Genomic DNA, 15,321 nt, shown 5'->3' on the forward strand with positions numbered 1-15,321 from the left:
AGTAACTCGACGTTCTATCAGGACCAGACTGAATGACCTGACTGAAGGGCCTGACCGAAGGGGTAGCATAGCACGAGGGGAGGGGTAGGAAAAAAGCGCCTTCAGCCATATTTTGCGGTGTGTCAGAACAGGTCGTCTGTGCGTGTAACCTTGAAAATTTTTCAACGAACTGTTAGGTCACGTTACAGACGTCGGATTGCTAATCAAGTTACATCATTTCAATCCGCCGAGTTTGCTCGTCATTTTGAATCTATTTTCAACAATATCCGATTAAAATCAATTGCGTTTTTGATTGATTTTGCGCTTTTTAACACCTCCCCCCCACCCCCTCACTTTAAATGTCGCAATATGCTTGACCATATATGGGCATATTTTGACCATATGCGGGGGTATTTCATTCGTCACATGCTGAACCCCCCCCCCCCCCCCCGACGTCGGCTTTCTAGCTATTGGACCCAATCCAAAAGAGTTTTCTTTATTGTACCTCGCACTGGTGGTACATAACTTTGAATATCCGCGCAGCTTGCAAATAAGCTTTGAATTTCCGGCCATTAAATCCTCTAGACATTGTATATACTGCTCAAAGTAAAATTTACAATCGCAATTCTTTAAAAGCCAATACTACAATATTTATTATTATTCCACCGAAATCACTTGTTAACACACTCTCACAGCAGCTCTCAGATTACTAGCAGATTTATAGCTTATCGTCTGAGGGCCACCGCTTTCATTCCTGTTTTTTTTTCTGGCATCTCCCAAAAAAAGAGAGATTATATATACCATTGATTGCAATTTATGCGTATGCGCCAGGAACGCGAGGGAGAGTGATAAAAAATGGCGACTAGGCTGGGTGGGAAACTTGTAAAAATTACACTTTACTAGATTGGGAATAACTCGGCCAATCTAATCTAGAATGTAAATTCCTTTTGGTTTCTTATTGAGGAATGTACGAGCAAACTTTTGGGAGAATTTTTTTTTTTTAAAGGTTAGCATTTACCCATAAAGCGATACCAAAGACCCCCCAGAATTGTTAAAATCAGAAAAACCCAAACTTTAACATTAAATATCTCCCGAACGGCAGAGAATATTTAAATTCTTTAAAAAACAGGTGAATCCGGAGTAAAAAACTGGATATGCCTGAATTATTTCAGATTTTTAGGTTCCATAGCGGAATGGGGAAAAAAGTGGGGTCCATGGATTTGGTGCACTTGAGTGGTGGATTGCTTGTTAAAATTCTTCAGCTTTCATTCTTTAAGCTTCATTTCGGACTTGGCTAAGGACTGGTCAATATTCGTATCCAAATTTTCGAATTTCGGCTTCTTTTTTACGTTGGGGCAAGATTAAATCTGCAAAGCACGCATTAAAACGCATTAACCAATCGCCAACATTGCGCAAAGCTAAAACCAAATTCAATTTTTCTGGTTTGGTTTTGCATCGCCAGGTCCGTAACTGGTCCAGTATTCGAAGAATTTCAAAACATATATATTGCCACGATCACAGGATCTATTTAAATAAGTGTATCGCCTACTACATTTTAGACACAATGAATCAAGACTGACTCTCTGAGAATACTCTCACCACATGATAGGATGCTGTCGACTTTATGATACTACCGGTGAGGGGTTGACCACCGGGGCAATGACTTAACCAAACAATATATATTTTAAACCGGATTGAACTTTGCATTCGTCCACAACAAGATATAACATTGCGAAATGTATTGTTTTCACGCTTCAACAATGAAAGCAAATCTAGCTAAAGAGTATACCAGTGGTTTTGAAACTGCTATCTAATAGGCTACCATCATTGATTTTACCTAAGACATTCAAAAGTGGAAAGCCGAATCAAATGTAGCCAGGTGCAAATAAAAAAATTGAATTGAAAATTATTGTTACACATTGGGACTGTCTAATGTCTAATGTATTTTCAGTTTTTGTACAATATAAACAACAGCAAGATGTTGCCATCAACAAATTATTCAACCAGATATTAAATTTTGTAAAACTATATTGCTTCTTGTTTCACGAATCAAATATACTCCCGAAAATCCTTATTTCACACTTAAACTGTAGATCATCCCTGTTAATTGATAATTTCTCATCTAGTTTTGTATCTTCAAAACGTAATTGAAAAATATAAAGAGTTCCTTGTACATTTCAATTGTGCTATGTAGATCCGAACGAGCATTTGGTCATCATTCAGTATTTCATCGCTATCCATACTGTGAGATAGATTCATCTTCATAATGGACCAATCTGAGAAATGAACCTCAGCATCAATAATATGATTTTTTTAAACTAATTGGATATGAATTGCAACGAAATATTAGAACTACCATTACAAGCCTAATTGACGAAAATTATAATTTTTGGTTGATACCACCCTACTAAAAGATCGTAAAAGGCCGATGTTGAGTCTATGTAACACGAAAATAGAAGCAAGTCAGTTCCAGTATTCAACCTGTTGCCAACCTCATTGTTCCGCCAACATTGAGCAAACGTTTTATGTCTATCGATGCAAAAGCTTGCAGCAACGAAGTGGTCACTAGACGACGACTTTGGGGTGTTCGGGAACCCTGAAAATTTTACTTTCAAGTAACATCATGTTACTATCATGGCCTACTCGTTAGAAAAAGTAAGTTTCCTTTAAATTTTAATATGATAGACGTGAAGTCATTAACAATAATTTTGTGTCAGCTCTTTCTAATCCCTCTCATTTCACAAATTATTTGTGAAAGACAGGAATTTCCGTGATAAATTACATCGATGCTCAATTTAGCTACGCCGTAAGCATTTTGATAAAAAATATTAGACGATAAAAAGTGACAGATGAAACATTTTCCACACGTGTTTGAAGTTCAACGAAGTCATTCGCATTCTAAATTTTGATCACAGATATATATTGGTTTCCTTCTACTGTTTTGAAATGAAGGGAGATGTCGAATGTTGATGCACATAACTTAGTGAAGAATAGAGAAACGAGAAAGAGGACCAAACTCATTATGCCAAATCGTATCAGCTTTTAATTTCTGAAACGGTATCAGCATTTACCCAGATAAAAATTCTTTCCTGAAACAGTATAATTTTAATGTAAAACATCACGGAACATCCTTTGTATCCCATATTAAACATATCGGCACCAAGATAGGATATAAATGAAATGTTATTTTCATATTACCATTATGGCATTTATAGTTTTAGAAGCTTTTTAGAGTTATACTTACATCCTATAAACTATGATATATACATAGTATCGAGAACTGTGTTGCCTTTTCCTAAATATATATATATAAAATTTCATTTAGTATGAGACATTTATCATATTGGCAGAATTGCATTGAAGCACATAGGATTGAAGTAAAGAAACCTATAGTAAAGTTAATAATTGGATGAATGACCCTTTTCTTTCCATTCATTTTTCAATAAATCAACAAGTTTATTTATCACTTCAAAATAATACAAAAACATTAATGTCAAATTTTTGAAGTAAATTAGTAACGAAAGTGGCGAAAAAATTTCAAATGTTGACATGAGATTTAGATATATTTAAGGTTAAATAACAAAAAAATTCACCTGAAATCAACACAACCACAATATCATTTTTATATCATTGTGCCACATGGAAAGTCTTCAGCGAGCACAAATGATTATCTTGGAAATCCGAGTAAAATCGGTACGTTAACAAAAGAGTTTTGCTATCAAGTCAACTAGAGAAGAGATACATGCTAAAACTCTGTTTTCAGGTGAGCATAAAGGACCTGATAAACTTTGCACGAGCGCTTCAATCGTTACACTACCATCATGGCTGCGATGCTCTCCATTGGATACAAATCAAGGAAGTTCAACAAACGACCTAATGGGACGGTAATTAAAATGAAGAAATACATTTATAAAGAATTCTAAATTAGGAACCAAAAGTAATCCAAAATCTACAGAGACAAAGAGCAGTCTAATAATAATGTTTGTATGAGATTGCAAAGACATAAAACATGTGATCTTTTCGTTCTAATAGCTTAAACATATTCAGATAAGTTGTTTGAATATTTAATTTATATTATGTCAAGGAATTGTAAATGATCATTTGTTTATTCAGATGTAGTGCAACACGTGTGAAGCAACTGGAAGACATAGTACGACAGCAAGTGAGAAAAATTAAAAGAAGACATGCAATTCGAACAGGGAACGTTGTATTTTGTATCCGAGCTTGTTGTTTGACCGCAAAAATGACAAAAACTCAACAGATTCATCGCCAACACCTCCCAAAAATGAAATTTTCCGTATTAGGTTATAACAAAATTTTGTTAAAGGATTAACAATTACGAATATATTATATTATACGTTACATCCCTACTAGCACACCACATCCATAGAACGTCAATAGAACGTCCGGACGTTCAAACTATGTCCGTCCGTTTTCACGGTCGTCAATTGGATGCAAATAAATTGTCATCAGACAATAGCGATTGCAATTCTTGTTTGCATCACTCAACAAACCTAATAGTGTCTCTAGCATGAATTGTATACCCAACGCTGTTGGCAGAAGGAAGATATTCAAACCAAACACGGCGAGCTAATAAATAAATTGTTTTAAATAATGTGGATTACAAAATATAAATCAGATCAAATTCAACGTGAAACTGTGTGTAGTACTCAGGTATGTGTCACTCAGATATAGTACTTAATGGCAGCGGCCAAGAAGTGAAAAACGGTGCAAACTAATTGCCTACAGCTTGCTTATGGCTTGTTCCATCATATAATTCTGCTTTCAATTCTTGTTTAATGGTTTTACGTCAAAATGCCTTGCCATGCCTTTAAGTTCAAAATTTTTACATTACTCATGGTAATTTTTAGTTTCATCATTTCATGTCAGCCTTTTTACGCAACCATTGATTTAATGTATAAGGTTGGTTTGTTTTACGTTTCTATTTGTTTTGAGGTTTCAGACCTTCCTTAACATTTTAAGAATTTAGTTGAATTAGAGATCAGCCCACACCCAAACATTATCGTATATTTATTTAATATAATACTATATCACCTTTCCATTTATTCACTTAAGTCCAAAGCGGTGACTTTGATCCCTCCAATGCTTAGTTCTTTCATATCTTAAAAATTTTGCACAACAAAATGTTGAATGATTATTTACATGAATACTGAGGGGTTTAAGAAAGCTTACTGGATAGCCCATCCAGCCATCTTTCAGCAGTCGGAGAAGGCTTGATTTACAGGTATTATCCAATCCAAGGAAAAATACCTCTGCCGACTTGTTCCATAGCCCTATAGAAAAGACAAAAAAATCAGATATAATGAATAGGATGTAGAGAATAGAAGTAATTTAGATAACCTACCAAGCTTTTTTAAGACTGTGTTTATCACTTTTTGAGGACTCCTGAATGTAGATTTGACATTAACGAGCTCCTTACTAAAAACGAATTGGAATATGTTGTCCTCTTAATTTAGAGGATGTCATGGTGGACAGCCGGAACTCACGACTGCGTTAAAATTGATACGGGAAGTATTGAGGGAAGGTTCCAATGGCGTTGACAGCAGAAGGTCAAGTCGGGTTTCTTCACTTTTCCATCCTCAAAAACAGACTGAAGTAGCAAGGTATGCTCCTGGATGTCGTAGACCCCAAATTAAATTCTATTCTGTACGGGAGTCAACCATTCTTTGTGACTTGCCACATGTAGTAAGTCGAAAGTGACAAAGCAAGAAAAAATCTTAAAAAGGTAAATTTATTATCTTTCTAAAAGTCAAGCAGCAATATAGGAGTATGGACAAGGGGGAAGTTACCGTTTTATAGTCAGAGACTTTCCTTGAACTAGGATAGTGAAAGCTGATTTCCAGAAGGTCAAAAACTGGGTTTTTCATACTGTATTTGTGAATTCAATTCCTTCTTTAGATATATCCAGTAACTTCGACTCAGGCAATCAGTGTGAGGTGAATTCAAACGAAGAAAATTAAACAGAAGGTACACCCAATGGAAAATATGTGTGATACCATACACATTTTACTTGATTACTATTTCTTCTTACTTATTATCGTACTATATTACCCTGTTTCAGATCAAGAATGTTCATCACCAGCAACTGCTGATAGAAGTTAGACAGTGTCAATGAATGATAATGCAGGAATTTATTTCATGTTATTTTCAGAAAACAAATAGATTCATAGTTGAAGTTAAGTATGGAATGACTGCTGTTTAAAATCTAGTTAGTAGCCCAATGACCGCGTCTTTGTAAGCAATCAAATCATTGCTAGTTACAGAAGGCTGTTCGTTATCTTTGCTGTAAAATGAATTTAATGCTGCAATATATAGATTCTAAATCTGTTTAGTGACCATTAAATCCATTAAACCCAATCATATATTACCAAACATTAAACCCAATCATATATTACCATACATACACATTAGAGAATAACAGACGTGGGTTATCCAAAATAGAAACATAAACCAATTAGGCCAAAACCTTTCAAAATATAGAAACATTATAGGACATTTTTCATGACAAAATCACTTTAGAATAAACAGTAGAGACATCAGAACTAAACAGGTAAAAATAAGAGGAGCAGTAATTATGAGTCCAGATTTTGAAAAAGTATATGACATGGTTGAAAGAACATTTTTATTTGAAGTCCTCAGGAAACTAGGTTTTATGTGAAATTTTTATCAATTATCTAATTGATACATACATACATCTATGAATTTTTACAGTCCCCTCAGCTAAGACTGATTTGCAAAAAAGGATGATTTGAAATATGCCGGCTAAAATGGAATCATTGGATAAAAGTAGGAGGTAAATCATATGTCACTTCCATTTTTGTCTTTCAAATTTCAAATTTTTTTTTTGTATAGGAGACTCGAGGCAATACTAGAAGACCAAACCATCTCTGACGAAATTCAAGAGTTAGTTTTTGCTCATCCGGTTATGGTAAACGAAGCAATCAAAAATTTAGGACATTCTTACTTCTTGACTAGGACATTTGACCTTGACCCAAAAGTAAAGGAAAAGCTTGAAAGCATGTACCAAACAGGTTCGTAGTTGTGTGCAAATTAATGGAATATTTTAACGCTTAGATATGGGAAAACAATATGGGCTTGCAGGGAAGCTTGTCCGCAGTTTAGAGGGCTCTCCTGTTTTTAGTAAATTGAAAATACTTCCTGCGAATGAATCAATCGCTGTGTTGAATCATTATCTGAATTAAAATCCAGAACTTGTATTAGACAAATTGAAATTCCTTTCGGATTTAATATAAGTACTCAAGTCTGTGTTAACTGCCGACTAAAATGTTTTAGCGAGTTATTTCTTTTCACTTTTCAATAGAAAACAACATAACAGAGGTGAAAGACCACAAGGAGAATCCAGCGAAGCCGAACAATTCTCTAACTTAAATTTTAACTTGACGACTTATGACAACCCCCATGGTCTAGGGTGAGATAGTTTTATTAATTCCCTAATTTATCGATAAACAATCAGTTGACATTTATCTTTCCTGGAATTCAGCGGTCAAAGTTCTCCTTGTGCGTTACTTAATGGAAAGATTAACCACAGTAAAACTAAAGACTTTTCTTCGAGAATTTTGGAAAATTGAAACCATCACTGTGAGGGTGTTATGCTTTTGTAACTTTCGTAAAAAAGAGAAGGTGCACTGAGAGCTATGTGGACCCTGAATGGTCAAACGTACTATGACTATGTTAAATTGGTCGAACCAAGGTAAGTAGTAAGGCACACTATTTTTCTATTTTGTTTTTGCTTCATCATTTTCATATCTAGGAACCCAGGTCAAGTAGTTTGAGAACGAGACCATTTAATCCGTCATTGTCGTTTGCTAAAAAGAGCCATTTCATACTCCGAATTTCCAGTACTTTCGATTTCAGGTTGATGGATGCGATGTTGTTTACGTTTACTTTCATTGCTCGTCCCTAAAAAAATTGTGACAGTGGTTCATTCCAGTCCCTTTACAATTGTGAAGTCAGGCTGTTTAGGAGAATTTCAGTTGGGCCGTTCCCTAATAATAATTTAACTTGTTGACCATCAAGCCGATTGGAGGCCACAAGGATTGTCGTGAATCTAGCATGTTCGTTTACTCTGCTAAAAGAAAAACCTGGTAGATGTTTAAAATGAATGACAGTTTCAGTAATTATGTGATTTTTCTTATTGATTTGCCAGCAATAACTTACGATCCAGATGTCATCAATTTTATCGACCCAATATGTGCACTTAAGGAAAATGTAAAGTCATCTTAAAGCCTCTTTTTTGCCAGGCTGATTAATGATTAAAGAGTGAAATTGTGGCTGTGTAACTTTTGCTTTAAAAAACCCTAGAAAAATAGTGTCAATACTCAATATCTGTATTTTTTCATCATTATTAATATTTGACATTGAATTCTCAATTTTAAACTTTCCATTTAGCATAAGTGTAGTTTTATCTATCTTTCTTCGAGAAATAACTTAAGCGTTCCGACACCGAATGGTATTGAAACTTCTCAGCTTTCCCCGTCCAGTAACTTGCCGTTCTTAAAAGCTAATTGTTTCCACTATCAATCCACTTCTAGTAAAGGGATTTTCCCAACGACTTAATTAATTTCATTGGGCCACGAAGTTGGTTATTGTTTGATTTATTTAAGTTAACTGATGAAAAAAATATTGAATGAAGGCTTCAGCGCACAGCTGGAATGACATGGCCGTTTTCAAATACGCGGAAAAAAATGTTCGCAATCTATAAGTGGTAAATGATTGTGCTTAACGTGCAATTAAATTGGTCTCTGAATTTAAAGATTCCTGTGTTAATTTTACCGATCAAAATTTATTATTTCAAGCAGTGGAGGACTTTCGTATTCACTTTAGTTAATCAATAAAAGATGGACTGATGGAAAAATTTTGTAATATAAATGAGATGTAGGATATCAAAATATCAATATTTTTTCTTAAATTTTGTATGCTTGTTATTTTAGTTCTGTATTTCGTTATTTTAGTTTAAATTTATAACTAACCCCTTATTTATCACTTACAATATGAATGCGGTAATTATAGTCCATCGTTGGGCGTCCGTTAAGTGGAAGCTTAACGAACGCCTTACTTCGTTAAGTGGTTCTTGCTCCATTATCAATTATCTGTAAAACAATTATTTTACGAGATATTCTATACATATCCAACAATTGTTGATGAGAAAATGTAACTTGGTTGAAAGTAAATGTAAGGGATGTTTATTGTTTTCAGATACAGCAAATTCTGACGAGCCTCAAAGTAAAATTCTGAGCAGATTCAATGAACAGATTGGTAAAGAAGTTCACGACAGTGCCAGGTGAAGTAAAAGGTGTCAATGAGTGACAGGTGCCCTGAGTGGAGCTCGCTATTATGTCCTCTTCAAAGATGACTGCATTGGTTGGCGAGTTGTATAAAGTAACCACCCATTTCAAATTGTATACTGCACGACTGGAATCTGAGACTGGAATTCGTCATGAAAAAAGCGTCCCATACTGCCCGAAAAAAAAACGGAGTAGCAGAGAGGTTCAATCGGACAGTGTTTGAAGCAGCCAGAAGCTCATTGCACGCAAAAAAGTTACCATTACGCCTATGGGCGGAAGCCGTAGTCTATGCGGTCCACACATTGAACCGAACTCTATCCAGCACTGGAGAAGTTACACCATACCAAACATGAAATGGAGAATCGATCAGGTGAAAACTGGATCCAAAAGGACGTGAACGAAGTAACATTTTTGGGATACTCAGAATCATCCAAAAGCTACCGAGTCTTTATTCCGGAATCTCAAACAGTACAGATAACTCGTGACATAATTTTTGATGAAAAACACAAGGCTGAAGAACAACATGAACCTGTTGAACCATCGACTCTGTTTATGCATCCACCAACTTAATCTACACGAAACAAAATCGACAAAAATTGATTTCTTGCCAGTCACCGGTTCACCAGTTCACCAGATTCCATGTCCACAATCGAAGAAGAAACTGGGCCACCCTTCTGTAATCACGGAGGCGAGTCGGTTGAAAACAGCAACATCGAAGCAATACCAACATTATGTACAAATGGATCTTCAAAATAAAACCCAGTCACAACAACACTCCATCACGCTTCAAAGCTCGGCTGGTTGTCAAGGGGTACACATAAAAGCAAGGCATAGTACTATGAATAAACGTACGCTCCTGTTGTCAAGCGTGACTAACTGCGGATCCTTCAATCCACCATAGCCTCACTCAACTTGGAAATGATCCAGCTCCATGTGAAACAGCCTTCCTGTACAGAATAGTCAAGAAGAACTCTACCTTGGACAAACTGAAGGTTTTGTCCTGGCCGGAAGGGAAAAAGAAGTTTGCAGGCCCAATAAATGTCCATATAAATTCAAACAAGCACCCCGGGTACGGAACCAAAAGTTAAACGAATATTTATAATTATTTGAACTTTTTCGAAGTACTGCTGATCTCTGAATTTAATTCCGCTATCGAGAGGAGGAACTCCCGCTCATAGTCATAGCTTTTTGGGTCGACGAAGGCCTTGTTTGTTTTAGCAGCGCAGAAGTCATCAGAGACATTCTCGACCATTTGAACACCTACTTTGATATTCTGAAAAGTAGTTCCCTGCATTATGTCTCCTCCACAGAATAAAAAGAAGTCACCATAAAAAAACTTCAAGTCGCCCAAGAAGAAGTCACCAAAGAAAAAAAATAAAATGTAACAATTGAGGTTATTTTATGTTAAAACTGCATTCATAACATATGTTTCAAAACCCTTTGGTTCAGATGAAATAATGTTTTGCAAATATATTTCAGGTCTTCAAAAAAATGGAATGAGGAAGAATATGAACTTTTAATAGAAGCAGTCAAATAAATAACAGTAAAAACAAACGCCAAGGTGGAGATATCAAATCTCATTAAAAATTGCACTGTGTTACGTTACAGTAGGTTTACCAATCTCTCGTCAGCAAAGGTACTACATATTTATTTAGTTAAAAAATCTGCTGCAGATGAAATGGAAAATGATGAGGAAGTGGAAAATGTTGACAACGAGTATTTATTACATTCAAACGACGAGTCATTGCTACCAAACGATACACAATTACTAATTATGAACAACGAATCCTCTTTGAATAGTAAAGATTCTCTACAAACGCCAGGTAAACATAAACGTCTGTTTAAATGTTCTCATTTTTACACCGTTTAATTATATTGACTGTTTAATGACATTTCCAATTACGATATTATATACAGGTTCCAGCATGAATGTATCATGTAGTAAAGATGTATTGACAACGAAACAAATATTGGATTCCATTGCTTCAAGTCGAAGCCAGAATCTGTTAAATCTCGTTTTTTTTAAATCAGTGCTCAACTTAAAATCGACCCTAACTGTCTCTCAAAACATCGACACCCACTCCTTCAAATTCATCATCAGCTCGTATAGTGTAATTGTTGTTATTACCATATATTTGTAAATTATATGCTGTTAGGGCCTGTTACACTATTTTATTTTCCTTTTAGATGCTCTTCCTAGTTGTCCAGATAACCGTGTAAAGCACAAAAGGAAATTAGAAGAATCTCAAGCAGAAAAAGATATGTCGATGCTGGTGTCGCAGTTGATTAATGAGAAACCGAATCATGTGATTGAGAAAAAAGAAGAACTTGGTGAAGTGACGAAGGAATGGAGAAATTATAACAATTTTTTTGCCGATAAAGGTATAAATGCTTTAAAATTATCAATACGTTTAGGTACAAAAATCTTCTCCTTGATAGTTGCCAAGATCAAGAGTAAGAGCATAAAGGACGATGTACGGTTCCAAATGAAACAATTATTATATGAAACAGGTAAAAAAGAGAGGGAAAAGTCCAAGATTAGGAAGAAGAAAGAAGAGGACTGGTTGAACAAAGCTTAATAATTCTTTGAAATTAGAATGGAACCCATTGTATTACGTTACTCAGCGTTATCAAAATCAGCAATACAGATAATTTCGAGCAATTATTCCAATGTCATTTATCTTCCTCATCAGAATTTCTACCTGCATCGTTGACAATGCCCCTCTGCCATATGGCTCTGCACCTTCATTTGAAAACTATATTTTAAACTTATCGCGAATCTTTTTGGCGACAGTTGTGTAGTTCATTCCTTTTCCTGGCCGCAAGTAACTTCACATTCATATTGGTTTCGAATTGTCATCATCAAAATGTCAAAAACGCGAATCACAATCATATGATGTTGGCACTCCCAGTAAGCTGAAGACAAGAAGAACCCAGCCCCATCCAAAATATTACCGAGATAAGCCCCACACAACAACTACAATAAATTTATCACCACCCTTTTTACAATTAGTTTCACGGATCATTTACATGATCATCACACAGACTCACTGCTGCACTATAGTAAATGCCAGCCCTGTACTGTAAATGTGCACAGCTCGGTACATGAGCATCAACACTCGATCAACTTGGCAAATAGCAAAGCAGACGAGACAATTTGGAAGTTTTGGGACACATGTTTATGTATTTCTCGCGTGGTAGTTTGTCATGGCAAGGCAAATCAATTAAATCACAAAATTGGCGAAATAAAAAGTGCTGCTTCCATTGAGGCTCTGTGTGAAGGCTACCCTGAACACCTACTTACGGTATGTCAAGAATTTAGACTTCTTCGAGAAACCGGATTACGATTATCTTCGCAAAGTGCGCCGCGATCTCTTTCGCTGGATGAGTTATATCGACGATAACGAGTTTTACTGGACCAAAAAAACCATGTCAACTCCGGTGGGATCCCCGTCAACTAACCAGGCAGTCGAAGCCAAACCACTCGGGCAGCCGAATCGGCATAAATCAGGGTTGAAAAAAAAAATTGCAGAGGCCTTTTTTTTGTTTGGCCTTTCGAGTTGTTACATAACCATCTTTCATGAGAACCGCGAACATCCCCCCTACATTGGGTTCTACATTTTCCCGCTATCTCTCGTCAAACGGGCAGCAAGGGCAAAAAGAAAGAAAAAAATCTTTGGCCGTTTGGAAAACAGCAGAAACAACATCTTGATATGCACGGGTACTTTTTTCGGGGGGTCAGTGCAAGATTAAGAAGGGAGAAGTGAGCTCGTTATAAAACAGCTCTTCTAGTTTGCAGAATCTTGACCGAATCAAACGGTGTCAGCGCCTCAGTGTCAGTGAACTTGTGAGTTATTTTTTTTCTTACCTTTGAATATTTGCTTGATCAAGAAAATGGTTGCTGCCTGGTGGCTCAGCGTCTTATAAACTGGGAAGGTGTCAGTTGGTGTTGGGAGGAAATAGACCAGCCTCTTATCTGCTCTTATTATATTGCATGGTTTGGACGTTATTTAGTGATTCCTGTAGTCCAATGTCCAATTTAAATATAACAGCCATAGAACTTAAGATATAGAGGAAATTACTGGTTATATTCAGGGTCAATACGCTTACTATGGGAGGAAAAAGAAAATTCCTTATCGAAACTCTATCAATCAAGGTTTTACCTGGTTTAAACTTTGAATGAGAATGAGTAAATTAATGCAGAATTTAAATTTAATTTATTGCTAATGTTTTTCAGCATATTAAGACTTCAGAATAAGTACCCTTGATGCCAAGGATGACTATGACATAGTTTATTACATCCGTATGAAACTACTATAGAATAGCTGACACCACTGAGAGTACTAAAACTGCCAATGAAGCCCTACTAAAAATGCACTACAGGAACCGTACAGTACAAGCCTCATAAATAGATGATATAACAGTGATTGGCTGGATTGACAAGATAATATGGCATCACTTCAAAATTTTGTCCTAAAAATTAATTAAATATTTGTAATTTTAATTTTGTGTTGTAGAAAGTTGCTGTTTAAAGAAAGAAGGTTGACCCAGAATACCCAGGAGGTGAAAACCTTGGAAAAATTCAAAACTGTTGTGTTCCTAACTGTCATTTTACTACAAAGTCCCGGAAATGAATAAAAGTCTCTCAAAGTATAACAGTTTTTCTAATAAATTGACTGAGTGGTTATTATTAACCATGTTCATTCACATGAAGCATCCAGAAGATTACCAAAATTTGGGCATGTTATGCCGAGAGCATTTCTTCGTCACGGTCCACCACGCTGCGGTAAAAGTTCTTGGTTCATGCTATCACCGATATAAGCCTGTATTTTATTTATTTTGCGATTCTTTTTATTATTGCGCCTCACGTTTATAATTTTTTACATTTTAGTAACTAGAAATCCCTTTTTTCAAAGTTGTCGCTCCAGTTTCTTTTTGGTCTATCTGGTTAGTCTGAAGAGCAAATCTCTTTCCTGTTTGAACAAGCGACTTCTTCCACTCCAAGTATAATATTTATTGAAGAAATTGTCAACATTACGCTCAAGAGAAAAATGCCTCAACGAAAGATGGGACGAATGATTGTTGCCCAGCTTCTCATCTACATGAATAGAAAGAACTTTAATATTGTTCACCTACTTTTCTTTAATACTGTACACATTTTATGAATATAGATATTGCCGGTATGGGTCATACATCCAAATGCAACCCTGATACCACGATATTTTGAAATATCTTGAAGATACCTACCAACCTACCCAATTTTCAATACAAAATTAGAAAATTGGTGGAATGACCCTTCTGTATCCCTGTAGTCTACCATTGCGCTACTAGAGTAAATACAGAAGAGTTATATTTCAAATATAAGTCTTCGGAATTACTATCAAATTCTTTCATCTTTTGCAATTGTTTTATTACGACAAAGTAGTAGGTGGCTCTGGGTTATGTGTTGTTCCAAAATCGAAACTAGTACATTTGTATCCAAATACTTTCCAAAGATCGAGCGTTAAGCTGGCGGATCAGGAGAGAGCTTAACTGCTAAATTACAACATTTTATGGGCTCAGCAATTGTACTCATTCCCATTTATATATTGAGGAATTATCAAAATATGTAGCTGATGGTTTACAACAGTACCGGTACGGGTACCTCACAAAGATACCAAGTTGTCTTCAAAATTTTCTGGAATTGAGCCGCTTGAAGACCTCATAAGGATGCTTAATGATTAATTTGATGTTATGAATGCCCGTCAGCCAATCGACGAAATTACCAATAAAAATTGGGTTGATTTGAATCATGGCGCCATTCGGTAGGCCTATGTACTAAAACACGTTTCCATTCTTCATGTTTGTGTTTATTCCTTTTTGGCTTCTAGATTCTATCTAATTTATATATAAATGTCTTGATGAGATGTGGGTTAGTAGGAAAATAAATTTTATAATTTTTGGTTCTATAATTTAAGTGTGCACGAATCTGTTGCGTAATCAACCCGAGCGTAAAATTTCGAGAATTCTGAAATTC

This window comes from Daphnia pulicaria, chromosome 7 (genome assembly GCF_021234035.1).
Source record: "Daphnia pulicaria isolate SC F1-1A chromosome 7, SC_F0-13Bv2, whole genome shotgun sequence".
Classification (NCBI taxonomy): domain Eukaryota; kingdom Metazoa; phylum Arthropoda; class Branchiopoda; order Diplostraca; family Daphniidae; genus Daphnia; species Daphnia pulicaria.